This window comes from Cavia porcellus, unplaced genomic scaffold (genome assembly GCF_034190915.1).
Source record: "Cavia porcellus strain 051 isolate PalLab524CR breed Dunkin Hartley unplaced genomic scaffold, mCavPor4.1 scaffold_18, whole genome shotgun sequence".
In the NCBI taxonomy this organism is placed as follows: Eukaryota; Metazoa; Chordata; class Mammalia; order Rodentia; family Caviidae; genus Cavia; species Cavia porcellus.
This window is the reverse complement of record NW_026947501.1, coordinates 60685747-60708399: the sequence shown is the minus strand read 5'-3', so window position 1 is coordinate 60708399 and position 22653 is coordinate 60685747. Positions and strand designations below refer to the sequence as shown.

Here is a 22653-nt window from a genome sequence, read left to right as displayed (position 1 = left end):
CAATTCCATGTGTGTATTTAGGTGAATCAAATTTGAAGGGAAAAAGGGTGACTCAATATCCAGAAGAAGACCAGGACAGTTGTGAAAGGTTAATTCATGCAAACTGTGATAAGGGGTAGACTACCCTTCCCAGGAAGTGGGTTAGAGGCTGGAGGGGTCCAGAAGGAGGTACGGGTCTTGGAGAAGTTAGAAGAGGAGAAAATGGTGGGTGGAATCTTGTCTATGCATTTTTCTGCAGGGTATCCTGACCTTGTTAAAGTAACTCAAGAAAGGAGCTATTTCAGGGACATGACCACTTCTAACAGAGACACTCACACTGACAGAGTTTTAAAGGCTGTATTTTGGTTTTTATTTTAAACTTTTTGACAAGGTAGAAAAAATTTAACTACATTTTAAGTATGACCCTTGCCAGTGGGTGGAAGTCATACTTTCTTGAGTTTGCTATGTAAATAGTAAGCATGCAATAAATGCACAGAGAATAAGCAATTGAATGTTTGATGTCATTCCTGATCAGCACGTGAAAATAAACACTTTGGGAAACTGCCTCATTGTCATATAATTTTTTTCCTCCTTTTGTTTCTGAGCCTCTGCTATGGTGCCTGTAAGAAACAGAATGATGTAATTCAGGACATGCCTGCTTTGAATGCCTTAGGAATCAGCAGAGAACACAATGTAGATGAGACCAGGAGGGCAAGGACAAAAAAGTAAACAGTTCAGCGTAGTCAGCTATGCTCATTATTTGGGGCTGCTAAATAATTTACAGCCTTGTCCTTTCATAGAATGCAGTTCCCTGCTGACTCCTACTGTTTCAAGGAATCCAGGGAACGCTCATGGCGTGAGCCAAGGTCTTTCATAAGTTCTGCTTGAATAAGAGGCTTCATCCTCAGATTGACTGTAGACAGACTGTTGGGCAAATGGGGCAAGAATATCACTGGTTCTCAGATCCAACCCCACACAGCCCTTCCGATCAGAAGATGGTGTGTTCGATCAGGAAATGGTGTGTATCTTAAGAACTCGGAGCTATCTCGTATCAAAATTATTCTGATATGAATCATGGAACCTACACCACAGAACAGAACTTTATCTTTACTAAAAGACATCTGGCCCATGGTAGATATTTAAAGAGCATTTGTTAATCAGATAAATTTGACTTAATACAATTGTTATAAATTTATTTTTATGTTTGGATTCAATTATAATAACCATTCAATATTCTTCTATTGTTCATCAGTTTCTTTGAAGTTAAGGCCTAGACACACGTCAATAAATTTTAAAAATAATATATTCCAAGGACTAAGGAAGAAATACTGAATGAGAGTTCATGATTCTTGACTTCCATGTTGACATTGTCAAGAATAATTATAGTTACCATTTACTGCATGTTTACAATCTGCTAGACACATTACTTGTAGTGTCTTATTTAATCCTCACCATGAAGCTGTATAGAAGAGACAGCAGGGGTGGCTACCTCTCCACCATGATTGAGTATTTTGTTTTCTCCTACCACTAGACCTCATTTCTCACTCTTCTTGCTTGATGGAGTGAGTACACAACTAGTTGTCACCTATGGGAGGGCACACAAGTGATGTAAGTCACTAGAGGTCAGTGTGGATTACAGCCAGGTACTTTCCTCACACATTCTTCTCTCTCCATCTTCCGTCATCTGAAAGCAGAGACGGGTCCTATGAAACAGCAGACCCGTGAGATGAAAGTTATCAATATTAGCTCCATTTCACAGAAGAGGAACACCGAGTGTACAGAGATCAGGCACTTTTCACAGGGTTAGACAAGGGTAAATAGTGGCATTTGATTAAGTAGTTAATTTAGCATATCTTCATGATTACCAAGTGCACAGACAGACATGTGAACTCAAGGCTCTGCAGCTTTAAGTCTTCTTTAAGTCTTAATTTCCTCTGCCACCTTGGAGATGGTAAGACTGTTGTGTTTTTTTTTTTTTTTTTTTTTTTTGTCGGTTTGGGGGATTGAACTCACGACCGCCTGTTTGCAAGGCAGGTGCTTATGCCGCGAGCTAAATCCCCAGCCCTAGTAAGACTGTTTTAAAGAAAAAAGAAATCCAGTAACCAGTAACAGTTTCTGGAGGGGATATGGTGGGGTACGGAGGAGACTGTCTTATGGGCACATTATGGAGACTGTCTAATTTGATTTCCATCCAATTTGGTGTGTGACTAGAATCATAAAAGAGTTAAGTTCGTGAGCTGAGATATTACTCCATTTAATAATTTCCCCAAGCCTCAATTTTCCTATCTGTAAAATTGGGGTAATATCTACTCCAAATAGCTTCTTAGATAGTTCTGAGGTAAAATGCAATTATACCCCTGAATGTGATCTGTGAGTGCTAAACAACCAAACACATCAGTCCTTACTGTAGTAATACTTTTGTGACTCACTTGCATTTGTAACTGAAAGAAAATTTCAGCACCTAAAAGAAAAATGAAAAAATAATAACACTTCATGCTCAAAAGCAGGAAGAAATGATGGGGCTGGATAGCAGTCTTACCTAACTGTGGTCAATTTCTTGTGTCTCTTTTGAGGGTGAATAGTTCTGCGCCCAGAATACCATGGATAAGGTGGGTGGGTGCTGCTCTGTGGATTCACTACAAAGAGCAGGAAAGATGAGAAAGAGTCACTGGTTAATTAATTTGCTTGTTTGTTAAGTCAGCATTTTGAGAACTTGGTAACTGTGGTCCTTGATAACAGATATGGAAGAAGATGTAGTCTTGACCTTGCTTTTGGGTTGTTCTCAATATAGTAGGAAAAATAGGCATCTATGTAAAATAACAGGGGCACTGATGGATTTGAATTCAGAGTACTCTGCAAAAACAAAGGAGTTATACTTACACCTTTGGGGGTCAGGAACAGCTTTCTTGATGCTCTGAAGGCTTGTCAGATAGAATAGCCGGGAAAGGTGGGGGAAGAAGGCTCATCTGTGAGGAAAGTTAAATAGGTGACCAATAGCATAGGGCTGTGTGATATCATAAGCAGCATAGTGCTCCTGGGGTGAAATTGTGTGTGTGTGTGTGTGTGTGTGCACGTGTGTGCATGCTGGGTTGAGCAGAGAGATGGTGGGATGATGGGAACACGTGAATGAAATCTTATCCAGAATGGGAACACTGATGGGGCTGGGTGGTGGCTGAGGAGGGAGTCGGAGTTGTTGGCATTTATGTTGGGAGAAATTCTGTGATGCTAACTTCCATGAGAAATAATGAGAATGGGAATTATTACAGTGCCGGTGATCAGGACTGAATTAAAAAGGCCAGGAAGATCAAGAAGTATCTTGGGTGGAAAATCAGTAGCCCTGAAAGAGGGAAGAATTAGAAGAGGAGTCTAGGTTTCCAGTTTCAATGACAGGATCGAAGGTTTTGCTACCAACTAAACCAGAGAATGCTGGGATTCTGATTTAGGGGAAAGATTGTAGTTGGGACTTGTATTAAGTGCCAAGTGAGACTCTCTGCCACCCAGGAGAGGCAGCAGGCAAGCCAGGGCCAGTGAGTTCCTATGGGCATGGCTCGTGTCTTCATCCTCATCACTTAGAGAATTTCCTGGCCCATGGTGGGGGGACTGGACACCATCAGGGGCAGATCAGTGGGGGCCGACAGAGGATTCCCATTGTTTGTTCTCTGTGGCAGCTGCTTCTCACAAAATTCTGCTCTTAATTCCAGGCATTATCTTCTGGGTCCTCTTGAATGAAAAGTTAAATGTGAGATTCTGAATCCTATAGTAGGGAAGAACTCTAGGCAAGGAGGATCCTTACCCTGCCTCTATTTAGGAGGGTCAGTTCACCTGTTAGGCCTTCTCTTTCTTATCTTTAAACACATAAATTTGCAATCATTGACTTTTCAATTCCTTTCAAGTCTTGAGTTTCTGTGAACTATCTTGACTGTGTTTCTGCTTCGTGATGCTAACATTTAACTCTGAAATTAGTGTAATATAAAGCAATAGTCTATCTTAAATTAAAAAAAAAAAAAGTAAAGTGGCAAAATCTTCTAAATTACTGAGTTCCTGGAAACTGGTCATAAATACAGAGGGTTCATGTGCTACCTGGATTTCCATTAACCTGGAGCTTGATGAACCAGCCCTGCACGTGGTGTAACCTCTGAGTGGGGCTCTCTGTTTATGCCCTCGGTGGGTTGATGATTGATATTCGGCATGGTTGCCTTGAAGCAATGTGGGAATCCAAAGTCATTAAAGGCAAAGGAAATTATGTCCAGCCCAGTTTCAAAGGTGAACTGTATTGCTTTCACATGATTCAAAAGTCATTAATATGTGTGTGGTATATATCAGGGCTCTCTGACCTTTTTGTGAAGAGAATTTTTTAATTTCCGTGAGACAGATTCTTTGATTAACCAGAACTTCCTTTTTTCTCCAAATATATTAGATAAGAGGTTTCATATTTACCTACAAGATCCATTACTATATGCAGCTGAATTTTATGCTTATTTGATGTTAAATGTAAGGAAAGATGAATCTGATACTTAAGAAACAGTGGGAAGACTTTTGTATTAAAAGTCAGGAGATCCTGGTTTATGTCATAGCTCTGTCACTAATGAATCTCAGTGTAATTTTGGACAAACCATTTTGCTTTCTGAGCCTCAGTTTCACCATGTATAAATTAGAGTATTACAGTAGATAATCATTAAGGTATTCGCAGTTCTAAATAGTATCTATCCTCCAAATGCTTCAGTTACATGCAACATTATCTATATACCACTGCATTTTCTACACAGGCTCTTTTCTAATTAACATAATGTTAGCCCCATTTTGTAGTTGTGAAAACAGAGACTTGGAGAGACTAAACATCTTATTAGTGGCAGTGCAGGAGTGTGGAAGCCAGTAGTTGGTATTCCAGCCCAGAGCTCTCATCTACCAATGGTCTCTTGTGCCCTCATGAGCCCAGAGCAGGGTGGGGGATGTAATGGTGGACTGGAGAATTGGAGAATGAGAGGCTTTGCCTGCCATTGTCTCTTGAGAGGACAATGGATGTTTCAGTGTCTTTTTCCATTTAAAAAATGCACTGCATTGCTTTTTCATGGCTTTTGATTGTTGCTTTCAATCTTTCCTGGATCAGAGCATGTCTCTTGGCAGTTGCAATACTGTAATATGAGGATCAGATCTGCCTGCCTGTCTCAATAACTGGTAATTTATCTCTGGGTATTTTTAGGTGCCTCAGACAAAGGTAAAATAAATATAATGAAAGAATGAATTTCTTTCTGACACTTGGTGCCATTTATATAAAAGAATGAAAATCTCCTTTAAAAATATTGTTTTTAAACAGCTTTTCTCCGAATGTGTTCTCTGGATGTAACTCAGCTGTACAAAACTTAGTGGCCAAATGAATTGAGGAGGTATTTCTTAATACAGTGAAACTTCTCAGAGCCTTTACAACAATAACAATAAGTTCATTGTGCATTAAAAGGGGGAGAAAGTATATGCTCTATTCTCCAACCATAGTTAATTGTAGAATTTCCTCCCATCCTGTCACCCAGAATGCTACAAGGCTAGCTTTCTAATGAACCAGACATAGTGCAAATAGTGTTGTAAAATACTGTATGCCAAAAGGCAGGGTAACTGCCACTTGTGTGCCAAGTACATTAACAAATGCCATTTTACTTTTTTCTACTCTGGCGGGGGGTGATCTTTTGATCCATATTTACGTGATAAAGAACTGGAGCCTAAGATTAGTTAAGAAATACAGTTTGTAGGGGCATAGCCTAGATTCAAACTTATGTCTATTGTTCAGTCCCACTTGTACACTGCATTTCACAGCACGTCTTACAGTGATGTAATTAGAGTCCAAGACTGGCTATGGACTCATTGTCCTCTACTTCAAGATCACTATGACCCCACTGAAACCTATGCAGTTCCAATTTTAGGCAATATGAGATCTTTCCCATGTGTTGCCCTTTCTCTTCCACTCTTGAGATTTCTGCAATAATTTCCTTGATCTTCTAGGAAGAGGTTTCTTTCTGCACTGTGAATAAAAACTTGCCAACTGAGGAGAGCCTGACTCAGTGGCAGGCATAAAAGGAAACTGGTATTGATGCCCACATTTGGATGCATTTGCATGCCATCTGCAATACATAGACTGTTTTGTTTATGCCATTCGTTTTGCAACAATCAGAGGTATAGTCTGGAAACAATGAGGATGCTGGAGTCCAGAGCCCTCTGTGTCAATTCCAGCCCCAGCACCTAATTCCTGTGAAGACGTGCACATGTTACTTTTGTTGCAGATCCTGTGTTCTCATTTATCTTGTGAGGTAGTTGGAGGATTACATTAGACAATGCATGCTTGATTGCTGACATATGGTTTGTGTTCAGGGGATGACAATATTTGCTATTATTATTGAAAACTTCTTTTATATCTCAGCGTAACAGTTCCTTACTATTCTTGGTAAAATTAAAATAAAAGGAATTTTATGGTTTTAGGCAATTTATTCATAGAGGGAAAAATCATCCTGTGGTCTAATATCTTCTGTATATGGTTTCTTTCCAGCAGAGGTGGGCAGATTATTACTCAGATAGCAGAGGAATAGGAGAAAGAGCACGAGGAGGAAGAGTTGTTTTTGATACCATTCTTTCATGGACTGGGCATAACTGAACTCTTGCATACGTTTAAGTTCTTTGTCTACTACAAAATGTAAAAGAATAAACAATAATCGATTTCCAGGACCAAGACTGAGTTTTCCCAGATAATTTGCTTCCTGTACATTAGACAATAGAAATGGGGAAGTGTATGTGTGTGGCGGGCAGGAGTAGTCACGAATAAGACTCATAGTTTAGTGTATCTGTTGGGGACAGTACCATATCCCTTTACCTTTCAAATTCCTATTGCCTCCTTGTACACTTTCCTCCTGTCTTCCCACCCTTGGAATCTTCTGTTTTCTTTCTGCCTTCTGAATTCCACCTGCTTTTGTGTATTTTCTCCATGTTGCCTGTGTCTGTTTCAGCTGACTATTAAAGGGACTTTCTGTTATTCAGTTATGTATTGACTCTAAAATAACGATAGAATGTATTTAGTCCTTTTGAAAGACAGAGTGTTGTAGCTCCAGTTTTACTATTCAACAAAAATGCCCAAGTCTGTATCTAAAGAGTTAAGTGAAATTAACCTCCATAAAGCAGGCACTCTAGAAACCTAGCATGTACTTTGTCATGGAGTGGTCCCATCACCTCAACCAAAACACCCACAATTAAAACAGCATCAATTAAACTGCATGGTTTCCTAAGTAAGTGATCCACAGAGCAATGGGAGGAAGAGATGATCACTTTTACAATAAAATGTGTAAATGCTGGGATTATTTCAGTGTACCACATTTATTTAAAAAAACAAAGAAGACAGGAGCAATATAAACACAGAGCTATGAGACCTTTCAGGTAGACATTTCAGAAAAGAGAAATCAATAGATATCGTAATAGAACCTCAGGCCCTAGGATGAATTGATGAAAAAATAGCCAATACATTAAGGTGAGGAGGTGTGGGGGAGTACGAATAAGAATTCAGCATCAGTCTCAATTTCTCTTTTTCTCTGAGACCTCACCTAAGATAATTAGAAAAAATGTGGCATGAAAATGCTTGCAGTTCTGAAAAGGGAAGGTAGATCCTGATTTCTATAAAGAAAAGTCAAATAATAATCTAGAACTAAACATGATAAACCATCTCATCAAAACTATGATTTTACAATGGAAAAAGTAAGGAAATACTGTAGTTTTCTCTTTTTAAGGGAGAGCAGAGGGAGAAAATCTTGGTGGAAGAGTTCCTGTCTTTTTTACCTCAAGAGAATAGATGATATTGTGAACATGAAAACAAAAGAAGAGAAGGTGGTCACTACGGGACAAATAATAATAGAGCTCCCAAGTTAAAAAAGGAAATTAGAATTAATAGGAATTTGACCAAATTAACACACATAAAAGCAATACAGCAAATACAAAGATAAAGAAAGTAGGTGTGGCAGCACCTTTATCTGACATGAGGAACCCAAGGTTAAATGCATTGAATGAAATAGTACAGAATCTTGTGTAAATACAATTTATGGATGCAATATATGTATTACATTATATATGATAATTTGTCTGCCAAATATCTGTAAATTTAATGATTTACTTGATCTTAAATTAAGCCTGTAGAGAAAAAGGCCTTGGTCTGGCCCTGGGGATTTAGCTCAGTGGTGTAAGCAACTGCCTGGCAAGTGTGAAGTCTTGAGTTTGCTAGTACAAAAAAACAAAAGGTATAGTCTATCATACTTCAATAAAATTGAAAAAATTAAATTAAAACAAGAGTTTAATCACTTTTGGAAATTAGACAATGCTACTAGATAAAATATAGGACCAAAGGAATTTAAAGGAAAAATCATAACAAAAAAGTCAGTTTGAGAAATACTTAGTACCAAAATCTATGGCACATAGATCATGGTGCAGAGAAAATTTTGGTTGAAAATATTTCTCTTGTGTCATCATCATGAAAAAGGAAAGACAAATTAGTACTCAGTTAAGGAAGTAAAATGACAAAGCTGGGAAAAAGGAATTAATCAAGATGAAACGAATTAAATAAAGATAATGAAATGCTGCAAAGGTTGAATGTTCAAAAGTCTACTAAAAATAGATGCGGTGAGTCTAACTGAGGGAAAAGAAGGGCACAATTAGTAAAGACAAAGTAGATATAAACAAGGCTAGAAGAGAGATTAAAAACCAGCAGAAGCAGGGACAGGCTGTGCCGCTGTGACCCCGGAAGGAGGGGGTCGCTACCTGCAGGAAAGATTGGGGCGGGGGCACGGAGCTCTGCTTCCCCACTGGACTTGCTTTGGCCAGGGCGTCTGCGTTGTGTGATCCACAATCAAGTGTATATTGTCCAAGTCATGCATTAAAAGAGGTCGATTGATAGAGAAATATAAAATCCTTGCCCTCGCGGTTCATTTGGGACACCTCTGAAGCCCTGGAGGTCCCAGGGAGACCGACAGGGGCTTTGTGGCTTCACAGTCCAACTGACCCTCTGCTCAGCTGACCCTGCTTTTGTTTCTTTCAGGTGTAATTCTTGAGCACAATCCTCAACAAACCTATTTCGACTGAAAATTTAAAAAGTATAGGCAAATTTCCTATGAAAAAATATATTACTGGAAGGGGATGCTTATTGTTTCTACATCAGCTTTGATGAAGAAATATATATATGGAAAAACAGCTCCCATTTTAAGCTCCTAGCTTGATAAGTTTTGACAACCATGTACATGCGTGTAACAATCAACATACAGAATATTTTATTACCCCCCAAAGGCCCTTGTGTTTGTTTCAAGCTACACCTCACCTTTTTAACCTCTGGTCTCAAGTAACCACTCACCTGCCAGCTATCACTAGATTAGATTTTTAGAGTTTGTGACCTTTAGTGTCAAACTGTTCGCATGGCACAATGTTCTTAAAGCTCATCCTTATTCATTCTAGGGCTTTCTTTATCTATTTCCATTCTCTCGAGGATCATAACCCTGCACTACTTATAGAGTGGTTACTGGAAATGGTTGTTTCATGCATCTTGCCTGATTTTATAGATTTTTTGGAAGCATAGTGATAAATCTGATATCTCCTACTATCTATGGCTAGAAAAGTCCTCAGCATTCTTACTTAGTATTTCTTTAAAAGTTACAGAGTACTCTAAGAAAATAAAATAAGTGAATAATTATCTATAATGAAATACAGGTAAAAAGGATATAAAACTGTCTTTGTTTGCCAATGTTTATTTATCTGAAAAAAATATTCTAGGGAAGTCTGGTAATAACATTTTGTATAGAAGGTAACTTGATATTTTACCTGAATACAAGATTCAAACATTACATTAATTGTTTTTCATGGACCAGTAATAAACAACTATATGAAAGTGAAAAATATGCTGCAAGGTCTATACAGTTTTAAGAGTGAGTTCTACCAAAAAGAGAAGAAAAGATCTTATGGTAGACTAAAATATAACTAAGAATTTACTGTGTTTTACTCTCTGTTCTAAGTTCTCTGAGTGCACTAACTTATTTAAAGAAGAAGTCCGGGAAAGTTATTATAATTCCCATTTCATGGATGAGATAACTGAGATTCAGAGACATTAAATAAGTTGCTCAAGTACATCCAACATATGAGTATAGAGCAAATATTTAAAATTATAACAGAACACATGAAAGATATGTCTTACTCTTCACTGAGGTTACTTAACATTAATATTCTTCTGATATGTAAATATGATCATGTCACTTTCCTACTACAAGTTTTTATTCCCTGTCTGCTGCTATTAGTCTGAGATCAAAATGTGATATGTATATGTACCAATTCCCCAAGATGGATGTCATTATAGTACTATGTATCACAAAAACCAGAAAATAGTCAACAGAAAAAATAAACTTAGAAAATATTTCTTCAGTACACCTTCTCTATGCTTCAGTACTATCACTGACCTAACAGGTCCTCATCATCCATTTATTCACCCACCCATTTATCAAACAGATCACCTTGGTGGCACTCTGGAAGCCATGTTTGCGGGGACCATGAGAGAAAGCAGTGAGGCCAGCTACAAGGCAGCTGTGGAGGAGGCAGTGGAGGAGAGAAGTCCAGGAATAGATGGGAGGTGGTATACAGGCGAACATACTTAAAATAAAAGATGGCAGCACTTAGAGTCTAATTGAGGGAATTGTTCCACTCCAGTATTACTCCCAAGATTCTAACTTAGACAACTGGTAAATACGTTCAGGCTTTAACTTTGTTGGAGACAATAGGTTCAATAATTAAAGCTTATTCTAGAGGCTCTTAGCCAAACTGATAGTAATCTATCAGCTAATATTCTTTGGTTTAATACCAAAACTGGCTTTAATGCATCTCAAGCTACATTGATCCGTTATCAGCTTCAGTGCCTATGTTTTGAATATGTAAACTGCATGGGAACATAAAAGATGAGAAATTTACAGGTGTAAAGAACTGATTTGATGGAATAATTTGGATGTAATCTGGATTAGAGCTTTCTGGGCCTCAGATCCACTCTAGATCTCAGCATATCACTTGCCAACTCTACTTATCCTGTGCGAAACTCAGTTTTCCCTTCAGCAAAATCAGAATCCAGGCGGTTCTGTAGCATGGGGTTCTGTGAAGTTTTACTGTGTTGGTGTCAAGTGTAGTTTGTTGGCATTAAGTATATTCCCATTGTGCAGTAACCGTCACTATCCACCCCCATAACTTTTCTCATCATCCCCAACTGCCAGAAAATGTTAATCATCACCTTTCTTCACAGTTTCCAAGAGATTCTTGTAGGTGTACTGCTGTATTTTGATACTTCAAGTGTTAAGAGGTAGCGTGTTCTAAGTTTGTTCTACCACTCAATTTTGATGGCTTTCTGATTGGATTCTACTGCTCTGTTCTTTTTATGGTGCTGGAGACATGGTGTAACTTGATGCTTGATGTGATGTGCGTAACTCATTTACCTTACATGTCATATCTAGGAAGTTTGCTTAACTTCAGGTGTTTTGGTATAGTAGAAACAAAAATTTTATCTAATACTGAACTCTTTTTACTAAACAGATTCACCTGGATATCGCACAAGCTTCTTAAATTTAACTTTGCCAAAACAGAAAAAATTTCTCCTCCTGGATCAACCAACATAGTTGTCTACTAATAATTCTCAGGTGAGTTGTGTAATACTTTTGGGCCTTAGAATCTTGGTCTGTAAGATGAGGATAATAATAATGTGACAAAATAGTCAACACATGTAAAACCAGTAAACACCAGGATCAGCCACACCAGGTTCCAGAATGGTGGTGGCATAGAGAATTTGTTTCTCACAACCAGATCTTTGAATAACCAGTGAAGAAGGAGGGCAGAGGAAGAGGTCTGCAATTTAGTTGTAAATAACTTAGACTAAGCTATAATAAAGATAGTGGACTATGCTCTTCATTGAAGTTTTTATGATATTATGACACTGAATATTCTGCCTTTGTATGAAATTGTTAGCCAGCTTGCAAACCCGTTTAGCAAGAGAGTATGAGCCATCATGAATCTAAAGGGACAATGGATCCCTTCAAACGGTTATGTGTGTTTGCCCCTGTGAAAAGTCACTGAAGCAGATGAAGCTGAATCAAATACAGTTAGTGTTTGCTTTTAAAGCTGTTATATATTCACAATGGAAACAAATAACAAGAGGACATTGTTATGGTTTGTGTTTGGATGACCCCCCAAAGCCTCCTGTAGTCATGGAGGCAACTGCATCTCGGGTTTGTGTTTGATTTATTGTCTAGTGCTGGGATTGGAGGAGTGAGTGCTGCACTCATCCAGAAGCAGGTATCTGGCATGCAATATTAGGGAGGGAAGGAGGCATGCTTTCCCCTTGTGACCTTTTTGCTCTCATTGCTTGCAGCTGCCATGAATGGCTGCCCCTTAGCCACACCACTCTGCCTTGGTGCCAGCTGAATATAGACTGAAAAATCCAAAACTTTAAGATAAACAAACCTTTCCTTTCTTCATTTTGGGCATCTAATATTTTGTCTCAGCAATGAGAGAGAAGTAACCAATACAGAATTTGGTACCAGTGGATTGCTGTCATTGCTGTGATTGTACATGACCATGTGGTTCAAGAGCCTTTGGGAATGGCTTGCAGGAAGAGTTTGGGAAGGTTCAGAGATGTCACCTGAAACAGTAGAGCTGGAATGGCTTAGGTTGTTCTGTATAGGAGATTTTGGTCAGAGCTCAGAAGACCAGAAAACCAGTAAACACCAGGATCAGGAGGTTTCTGCTGGAAAGAAGGACTGCTTTGGTTGTTGGACTCCAGATAATGTGTATTACAGCTTGGCAAAAAGTTTGTCTACCTCCTTCTCCTGTCAAGAGACTGCATGAGACTGAGATTAACGGCAGTGGACTAATTAATCTGACAGAAGAAATTTCAAGGCAGTCAAATGTTGAGGTAGTGGCAAGGCTATTATTGTGGGGTTTTAGCCAGATTTATGTTGGGAATCAAGACTAAAGAATCAAGCAGGATGATTTAAAACATGAGTTTGACCAGAAAGGAAGCTCCAGTAAAGATATGGACTGTAAAGATAGAACTAAGATCTTGATTGCTGAGAAGGAACAGAAGAGTAGAAAAGATGGCCTGGGGACATCATGGGAAGCAGTGTGTCTCTACTCTTTGCAGCCTCAAAACTGCAGAAGTGAAAGTCTTTGCTTGGAGGAGAAAGTCACAGAGCACCATGTTCCAGAATGGCAGGAGAGGCCATGCAAGGTTCCAAAATTGTGGGTTCCAGAATGGTGGTGGCATAGAGAATTTGTTTCTCACAATCAGATTTAGAATGCTTAGTGATCAATCTCTCAATCTCTACATCCAAGAGAGAGAAAAACCTGGCTAGAACTGTAGCTGGCAGCAGACCTTGGAAGTATCCATTTGTCACTGGTTTTTGGTGTGTGTAGAATGCACAAGTTCTGAAGTTAAAATAGCTTCCACCTTCATTTCAGAAGGCCTAGGAAATGAGGCAGTGAGCCCCTGAGAGGGCAATATGTGGAGCTATAAGGGTGAAGCCAAAGGTGAAGTGGAGCCAGGAGTTTGGAAAAGCCAGGAATGTGGATCATCAAAGGAAAGCTGCAAGGATTGAGTAGAGCAGAACTAAGAGAGAAGCTATGGGAATTACCATCACTAGAAGTACTGTCGGGTGGAGTTATATAAGCCTTTTGGAGCTCACAACTTAACCACAAATAGCTTTAGATGTTCCATGTGGAACTACAGGACTTAATGTGTGCCCTCCTAGAGTTTGGACTTGTTTTGGTTCAAATCCTTAGTATTCTCCTGCTTGTACACTTTGGAATGGCTATGTGTATCTTGTGCCATTAAATGTTGGAAGTGTTCAGCTTAGTTTTCATTTGTACAAGGACTTGCAGCTAAGAGTTTGCCTTACACTTTGGAGGATACATGGAACTTGGATTTTTCAGCAATGCTGAAACTGTTAGGACTTTGGCAACTCTTGGGGATGGACTAAATAGTTTTTAAAAATTTTTAAAATTATTTTGAAGGCAGTAAAATACAACAGAATAAGATGGAACAAAGCCAATTGAGACAGTGCAGTAAAATTGGCACAGAACTTCACAGTTAGGTTACCAGGATAACAGCAATAGGTACCATAGTATATCTAGTTATCTTCACAATAGTTGTTCTTTCAATCAGATATAGCAAAATCAAATGAAATACAGAACATTATAGAACTTATCAAAACAGAATATTGAATAGAGCAATGCCATTAATCAGAACAAAGCAAAACAATGATAAAAATATTTGCCTTCAAAGAGATGGTAGAAGGAAATCCCCCTTATTTACTATATTGCATGTGGTCAACCTCCCAAGATTTGCTCAAATCTCTAGCTCCCATTTGCTAATGGGGGTTGGGGAAGGATGAAATATTTGATTCTCAGCCTCTGCACCTGTAGGCTTATGGCTGCATACCAGGGAGGCGAGCTGATAGCTTGGTTTCCCAGCACCCCAAGTTTCAACATGGCGCAGATCTTGGGAGACGCTGGTGGTTCTCCCCCGGGGCAGCCACAACTTGCCCGAGCCACAACCACTACCAGGGAGGCAATCTAGTTGCTTGATTTCCCAGCACCCTAAGTTCTAACATGGCCAGACTAAATGTTTTTTATTTTTCATAAAATACGTACATGAGTCATTGGGGGGCCAGTAGCAGAATGTTATGGTTTGTGTTTGTGTTATGATTTGTGTTCCCCCAAAGCCTTCTGCAGTCATGGAGATGGTTGAATCCAGCGTTTGTGATTGGTTTATTCTCTAGTGCTGGGACTGGCAGTGTGAATGCTGTACACACTCACGGGTGGAGCTGGAATACAATATAAGGGGGAGAAGGAGGTGTGATTTTCCCTTTTGCCCTTTTTGTTCTTATTACTTGTGGTTACCATGAACAGTTGCCCCTGTGCCATGCCATCCGGCCTTGGAGCCAGCTGATTATGGACTGAAACTTCCACAAACTGTGAGCTAAATAAATATTTCCTTCCTTCATTTTGGGTGTTGGGCATTTTGTCCCAGAAATGATAGAAAAGTAACCAAGAGAGATGCAATGATGTATTTTCTACTGTTGCAGGAAAGATAAGAATTATAGACTAGGAAAAACCTACGTGTTGCCAAGATATTATAGTTGTATAATCTATTAAATTAGTGAACTAACCAGATTTCTCCCTACACCTGAAAGGTTTTATTCTTGCAGAAATCATGAGGAACAAGTGTTGAAATAGTTGTAAAATTAGGTGACATGATTAGGTGACCTACTGTTATGGAAAAATTCCAATGTATATTTGATGAGTCCACTTTTCTTCTTTGCAAGCTAAATTAATTATGTCACTGTCTAGAAAAGAGATCACTGGAAAGGACACTAAAGATCTGAGAGCTATCAGAGAGGCATTGTGAACCCTGTAATCACGCCTTGCCAGTACCAATGACCTGTATGGAATTAAGCCATGAGAAAGCTGTCTTCTATCTGCTGCTTGAGTAGAACCAGCTATCATCAACCTATTGTGGTTAAAAAGTTATTGAGACCTTGAGGTTCTACCTTAGACTTGTCTGATTCATTGAGTGGGAATGAATTGTCCTACATTTAGGTCCTTTGTAGCCTATCCTATATAAGCAGGTGAGAGTGATCGGTTATCTGAAGCAGTATCTGCCCATGGTGAAAAGGGGCTATGTATAACTTATCTGAAATCTCCTCTTGGTCTAGAAAACTGGCAAAACAAACCATACAGTAGTTAAATTCTTCAGAGATAAATATTACTAGGTGGACAAGAGAAATATAAAGCTCTAGCCAGGGCCTTGAATAATGAGGTTGACCTTGCCTTGCGCATGCAGCCTACCTCTACAGGTTGACTAAACAGCTCGGAATAACCATCCCAGAGTCAGAAGAGAGCATTGAACCCTGGATCTGACACTTATGTTTGGCAATTCATTTCATTTTGGGGAATTAATTTCTATCTCTGTTAAATATGGATAACATCGTTGGTTTCCATGGGTTTTAACATGTTGTATCTTATTATATTTTACTACATGTGATAGTATAAACACAATTTTTTATAGGCAAAGAGATAATATAAAAACTGTTGTTTGTTTTCTGTTAGCTGGTTCTAAATACCCTGTAATTCTTACATTCTCTTGAATGGCTTCACACTGTCTTAATATGTTTGATGCTATAGTATACGAAGTTATACTCAAATAATTCAAGGAAAGAGACATTATGGTGACTACCATTATGTCAGGTTATCTGGTTGTGAAACACAATGATACTTAAATTGTTTGGTTTTGACCTGTGTTGTTCTGTTACTATGTCCTTTTTTATCTCAATCTCCCATTTTTTAAAATTAATTTATTTTTTCTTATTTTTTAGTTAGGGAAAACTAAATTAAAAAACAGCGGGATATATTACAGTAACTTTTTTGTTTTCCTATTAACCTGATTTGAACCCCAGTATTGCTCTCCCCATCTTGTTCTGTCTGATTTTACTATATTCTGTTTTGTTTGATTGTATCAAGTTTGAGGGTATAGGCAACCACTTTGAAGGCAATAAGATCTACTATGATGCCCATTATGGTTTGACTATTTTCTTCTTTTGAGGTCCTGTAAGGTCTCCAGTGTAGGTTTTATTGGTCTTGTTCTGTACTGTTTTATTCAATTCTATTATACCTGGTGATACAGGCAACTCTTTTCAAGATAGCAAGAGGCATAAGGGTAATCATCTTTGATCACCTGGTATTCTATTTTTGCATCATATACTATGTCCATCCTTCTGTTCTAACTGACTGTTTTGTTTTGTCATATTTGGTTTTATTCTCTTCAAAAAAAGTAATAAGAACTATGGGAGAAATAAAACCCAAAAAGTATAATTGTTATTGTGAAAAAGAGAGGAAAAGAAAGTGGCCTAAGGATATTACTGCATGTATATTTAAGTGTATAGGATAGAAAACCATATTACTGAGCTTTTGTTGGATCATTGAACAGAACTGTCTGCAATCTCACTATGTGAATGTCCACTTTGTATGCTTTAATTTTGTAAGTTGGACAACTGTTTCTAAGACGACAATATGTAATCTATTAAGTAGTCATTTCTTACTGTATATTTTTTTTCTTGAAATTCTGTACTACTTGTACCCTTTTACTGCTTTGTTTTTTTTCCTCTTTAAATAAAAAAAAATAAAAAAGAAGTAAATAACATGGGGACCATTTTAGACTAATATACAAAAAAAAATGTGGATAACAATTATAAGTCAGGGGAAAGGGAGAAAGGATGGTATAGAAAGTTGTTGGTCAGAATGTATAGAGTTTCAGATAGTCAAAGGAGTACTTATGAGATCTATTGTGCAGCAGAATATCCATAGTCAACAGTAATAATGTAATGTCTATCTCAAAATAATCTAAAAGAGGTGTTGTCAAATGTCTCACCACAAAAAAAAAGAAGTGAGATAAGAATATTAATTAGCTTGGTATAATCATGGTATAATATATATCATGATTGGTATAATATATTTACCTATATCAGAATATCACATGGCATCCCATGCAATGTGCACAATAGTGATTTGCTAATTAAAAATCATAATAAGAGAAGATTTTAAAAATCAAATCATGTTTGTTAAATCACTTTGGAAATAGTAAATCACTATATAAATGTGAGTTTTTAGTAACTGTTTCCTACATATGAAAATCAGGATAATAATAATTTTAAATTAAAATAGTAACAAAAGTTAATGAAGGCAACAGGAAATATTTTTGACATAATGTATATCTAGAAAAGTTATTTCTTTTAGGCTACTTGTGAATTTAATTAATTTGCTGCTTTCAAAAGCCAGGTTGTTTTCCCTATCTTCTTTCCTATGCAATCATCTCTGTACCACCATCCTTCCAATAGCAAAATTTAATAACATTTTGACTGTGTCATATAATCATAGGGATTGTTTTGCTTATATAAATATAGTTGAAAGAGAAATAGTCTTTCTCTGGGTGACTGTCTTGCTGAAGTAGAAATTAACACCTCTTTATGGACATTTCCCTCCAACATTATTATATTTGGGGCAAAGTCATTTGCTGGGTGGTGCTTTGTTTACCACCATCAGCATGTTCCACTTATTTCTATCCTACACACAGTGAAAGTCCTAATGCAGACCCTGCTCGAATTGCACAAAATTGTGTCAAATACCTCTTAAGAGCAACCACACTACTTCATTTCTATGTTAAATGTCAGAGACTTGGAATTTGCCCTCATCCTGATGCTGAGGCTCCCTGGAGGAAAAAGTCACCCCCACTGTAGGTCGATGAATAAATAATGACCAAACCAACAGGGACACTTTAACAACTCACCGTGTCACACAGCTTAATAGCTCATAAGCATTTATTTAAGACAATGCTTCTATGTAATGGAACACAAAGTGTTACATTTATATTTTAAAAAATATTTTACATATATCGTTAAAATCTTCATTGTAGATTTAACATATCTGTAGACAAAAGGACCTAAAGTATAAAATAATTTGAATGTTTTCCCAGGGTCACTAGCAATGAGTTTTAGTTTTACATAGTTATTTTGCCAATATACATATACTTCCCAATGCTGGTTCCATTCATGTGTCTGTTTCAGAGCTTACCGACTACCTTTTTGTTTTTGCTTTGCCGTGTTGTTTTATCTCACAGTTCACCTTATCTTCCCCTTATTGTAAACCAGACCCTGAAAGTGTCCATCTCAATGTAGAAAGGTCAGTTAGTTTCTATTCATTGCTGGTTTCCCTGTTCCTGAATTGTTTAAACAAGTGATCCTCCCCCGCTGATGAATACCTGAATCACGAGATATAAACAATGAAAAGATTATTTTGTCCCTTGCAGAGCCAACTGCAGAATTTGTGGGTATAGTAGACAACTGTTCCGTTGCTGGATGAAATACCAAACATGTACAACATTAAGAGAGGAGAAGTTTAAACAAGCTCATGGTTTCAGGGTATTCAATTTATAGCTGGCTGACTTTACGACAAGAATATCATGGTGGGAAGACAAGGTGAAACAAAGATGTTTAGTTCCTGGTGACCAGAAAGCAGAGCAGAGGAGTAAGGCCAGAGAAGAAATGACTGGGGACCATATACAGGTCCCAGATTGACGCCTCCACGACACAGCAAGCCCAAGAAATGTACTTTACCTTTGGAGGCTCACAAGCCAGTCAAGACCAGTCCATCTTAATCATCACAGTGGCAGATATCTGCTCCTGTATTCTAAAAGAGTTCTTCAGTTGATGTTGATAAAGTTAGAAGTTACATTGACTGTGTTGGGCAGATAAAGTATGTCCATACTCTGGAGCTAAAAATCACTCCAGAACAACCGTTACCTTTCTAGCTAATGTTTTACACTGCCCTTCAACATACACGCATTGTCATTGTCATTGTAACTGAAGTAGACATAGGTCTAGTGTAACTATGACCCACTGTTTACTTGGCTCTCTTTCAGCTTTATGGGTATATTACCTCATATCTCCCAAACTAGATTATAAACCAAATGACTGGGAACTAAATTTCTGTTTCCTCAATATCCCAGAGTACAGCACAGAGCTGAGTGCACTATGAGGTCATGTCAATATTTGCTTGCTATTCCACCACGTCCCGTGGCACTTTGGTTGTTTTCTCCACCCCCCCGCCCACCTCCTCCTTCATCTTCTTTTTTCCAGTATTGACAACTGAACCTGGGGTCTTCACACTGATCTTCATCTCCAGCCCGTTTTAATGTTTTTTGTTTTGTTCTGTTTTTTTAAATTTTGAGATAAAGTCTTGCAAAATCACTAACTTGCCCAGGTTGGGCTTCAATTTGTGATCCTCATGCATCAGCCTCCTGGAACTCTGGGATTACAGGCATCATCTCCAGCTCTGCTTCCATTTCTTTAATTGATGCTGACTCACTCACTTCTGTTGGGAGCAAGTGTGCAAACTGCTGCAGCCTCGAGTGTTCAGCCAGGCTCAACCTGACTTGGCCATGGAACAGATCAACTCCTGTGATTCCTTCTGTTGGTTCTGGGTTCTTAGAGAATTATTTGTAAATTCATTTAATTATTCTGACATTTATTGAATCTCCAAGGGTCCGTGCTGGCTATTGAGGACAGAAGGGCTAATCTCAGGTCTGATCTATAATGTCACCTGCTGGTAGCTCCGAGTAAGAGTTACTTGCTCTAAGAAGTCAGGCCGGTAGGGCTGTGTTTGGATAGAAAGACATGTTCTCCAAACTCCAATGCTTAAGCTCATATCCTGTTTCTAAAATGCTCTAAATTCATGCCCTAAAATATAATTCCAATTTTTTTTGTGCAACGTGCATTGCTTTACACATTAATCTTGTTTCCTAGGCTAGTCCATGTGCTCCTCGAGGTGGAAAATGTTATTTGTGTTTTCTGCAGTACACTGAAGATCACTCAACATGTAATCAGTGTTGATTTATTGGTTTTTGTAAATAAGAAATAGAATGGTTCTGAAACTTGGCTGATAGTCCTGAAAGGTTCCACCTGCTGGTTACTTCTCTGTTTCTCACTTTATCAGCTGTGTTGCTGGACTCACCAGGTGTCCACTCTCTCTAGACTCCCCATTTTCATTCCTTGCTATGCCCTTCAGACATAGCCTGACCATGGCTTGACTGTCTGATGCTCCAGCTCTAGCTGGAGATGATGCTCCAGTTCTGACCTGTCAGAGAAAAATCACATCAAGTGGCAGATCGGGACCTGACAGATTCATGAGCTCCGTCCTCAGCTGGGCCCTCTTCTTTGCTCAGCTCACCCTTCTTGGATGCATCTCCTGTCTGTGCCTCTTCCTGTTTCCCAGGACAGCTCTCTCCTGTGCTTACTTACTGAGGTCTTTTTCTTTCTCTTCTTCCTCTCTTTGGGTGATGATATGCATGCAGAGAATACAGTGTTATACACACACTCCTTACTTCTCTGTCTCTCTTATCTACAAAAGTGCCATCCTGTTTCTCTGTCTTATTTGAAAGGAAATTGCTTTTCACATCTTTCCTTTCCTCCTGTTGAGGACTAATTCCTCCACCTCTGTCCTTGATCTGCTCCACTCTAGTCTTTCATAGGCTTGTACTCTATCAATTTCTGTCTTGACTCATTGACTCTTTCTCTCTACTGACTGTGTCCCTCTAGCATAAAAAAAGATACAGATATCTTGCACCCAAAAAATCAATCTCCAGTAATACCTTCACTTCTTTTCCTTTCTGTGGGCTGCTATGAATTTGACAGAGACAAGAAGATACATGTGAACATGTGAACCAGACTGGGCTGTGAGACAGACTTGGCATTTTCAGCCAGGATATACAGATTACCATCAGAAGAAAGGAAGAGGGTTCCCATAATATTCTCTCACTTATTTAATATGTACTTCTATCACTGACCTGGCACTACTGGGGCAGATTTTAAACAGCATAAGAATGCAGACCATTCATTTTATTTTTTTGGTACCGGTAATCGAATTCACGACCCCATGCTTGCAAGGCAGGAGTTTATGCTGCTGAGCTAAATCCCTGGCCCAAACCTTTCATTTTAATACTTATTGTTGATTGCATATTTAAATAACGACTTTTAGGTATATTAAGTTAAATGAAGTATATTGTTAAAATCAGTTTCACCTGCTTTTTCTTATTTCTTTCTGCTTTTGAGTAATTAAAACTTAATCTCAAACATGTAGCTCACATCTGTAACTTGCCTTCTCCTTCTACTGGACATCAGTAATTGTCTTAGTTACTTTTTACTGGTCGCTGAGACAAAATACCTGATGCCCAAGTTGGGAAAGGAAAGGTTTATTTCTTACAGTTTTTGGAGGTTTCAGTCCACAGTCAGTTGGCTCCAAGGCAAGCGGGCATGGCTGGGCCACAGTTCACGGCGGCTGCCAAACAGTAAAAACAGGAACTCTGAAAGAGCAAGACACACCTTCTTCCTGCCATTACATCATATCCTGGCTCCACCCCTTTGTGGGTGGAGCACTGACACCATCAATCCAAGCACTAGACAATGAACCAATCACAAATGCACAATGCAAACTCATGAGGCCTGGGGGACACAGACATAAACCATGACAATAATACAGGGTAGGAAAGATAAGTTGATAAGACCCTGGTCTGTTTGCATCAGTGTATACTTCTGTGGTTTGCAGGCATCTACACACAGGAATGTTGTACATAATCTGTTAAGATATATTAGTTTTGCTTGAAGTGCATTAAGAAAATCTGACCCAACACAGATAAGTAGTTAAGAGCAAAAAATGATTCTTTAAAATCATTGATACTACACCAAAACCCCTTTGTATCCTCTGGAGAGCCTAAGGGTAAAAATGGCACAAACTGTTAGTTAAATAAACCTTTTTTATTTTAACTTTGGGTTCAAGTATTTTGTCTCAGCAATGAGAGAATAGTAACTAAGACACACCGCAGAAACCAAGATGAACAAGGAGTAAACCCTGCCCTCACTCTTTCCTTTCAGCTCTCTGACGCATAGCCCTTGACTCATCCCATGTTATTCACTCTTCAGGGAAGTTCTATACTCTTTCCTAAAATGCAGACTGCTCTGCACGTTGGATTAAGGGCTTCTCCTTCTAGCTGCATCTGTCACACTTGACCCCTCTTACTATAATGTTTATCATACT

At 38.5% G+C, this 22653-nt stretch overlaps 2 long non-coding RNA genes across 2 annotated transcripts in view; one reads left to right on the top strand and one right to left on the bottom strand.

Annotated features, from left to right (window-relative positions):
• Window positions 1-322: 322 nt before the first annotated feature.
• LOC134471387 (uncharacterized) lies at window positions 323-19348 on the bottom strand. Its single transcript, XR_010040837.1, has 6 exons — window positions 19179-19348; window positions 2860-2945; window positions 2519-2615; window positions 2409-2440; window positions 1432-1663; window positions 323-599 (listed from the first exon to the last, which is right to left on the bottom strand). It is a non-coding gene; the product is annotated as an uncharacterized LOC134471387 (long non-coding RNA).
• Window positions 11546-22653, top strand: part of LOC134471388 (uncharacterized) — a 75272-nt gene continuing 64164 nt past the window's right edge. The window contains exon 1 of the long non-coding RNA XR_010040838.1: window positions 11546-11654. This is a non-coding gene — a long non-coding RNA (uncharacterized LOC134471388). The remainder of the gene's footprint in view (window positions 11655-22653) is intronic.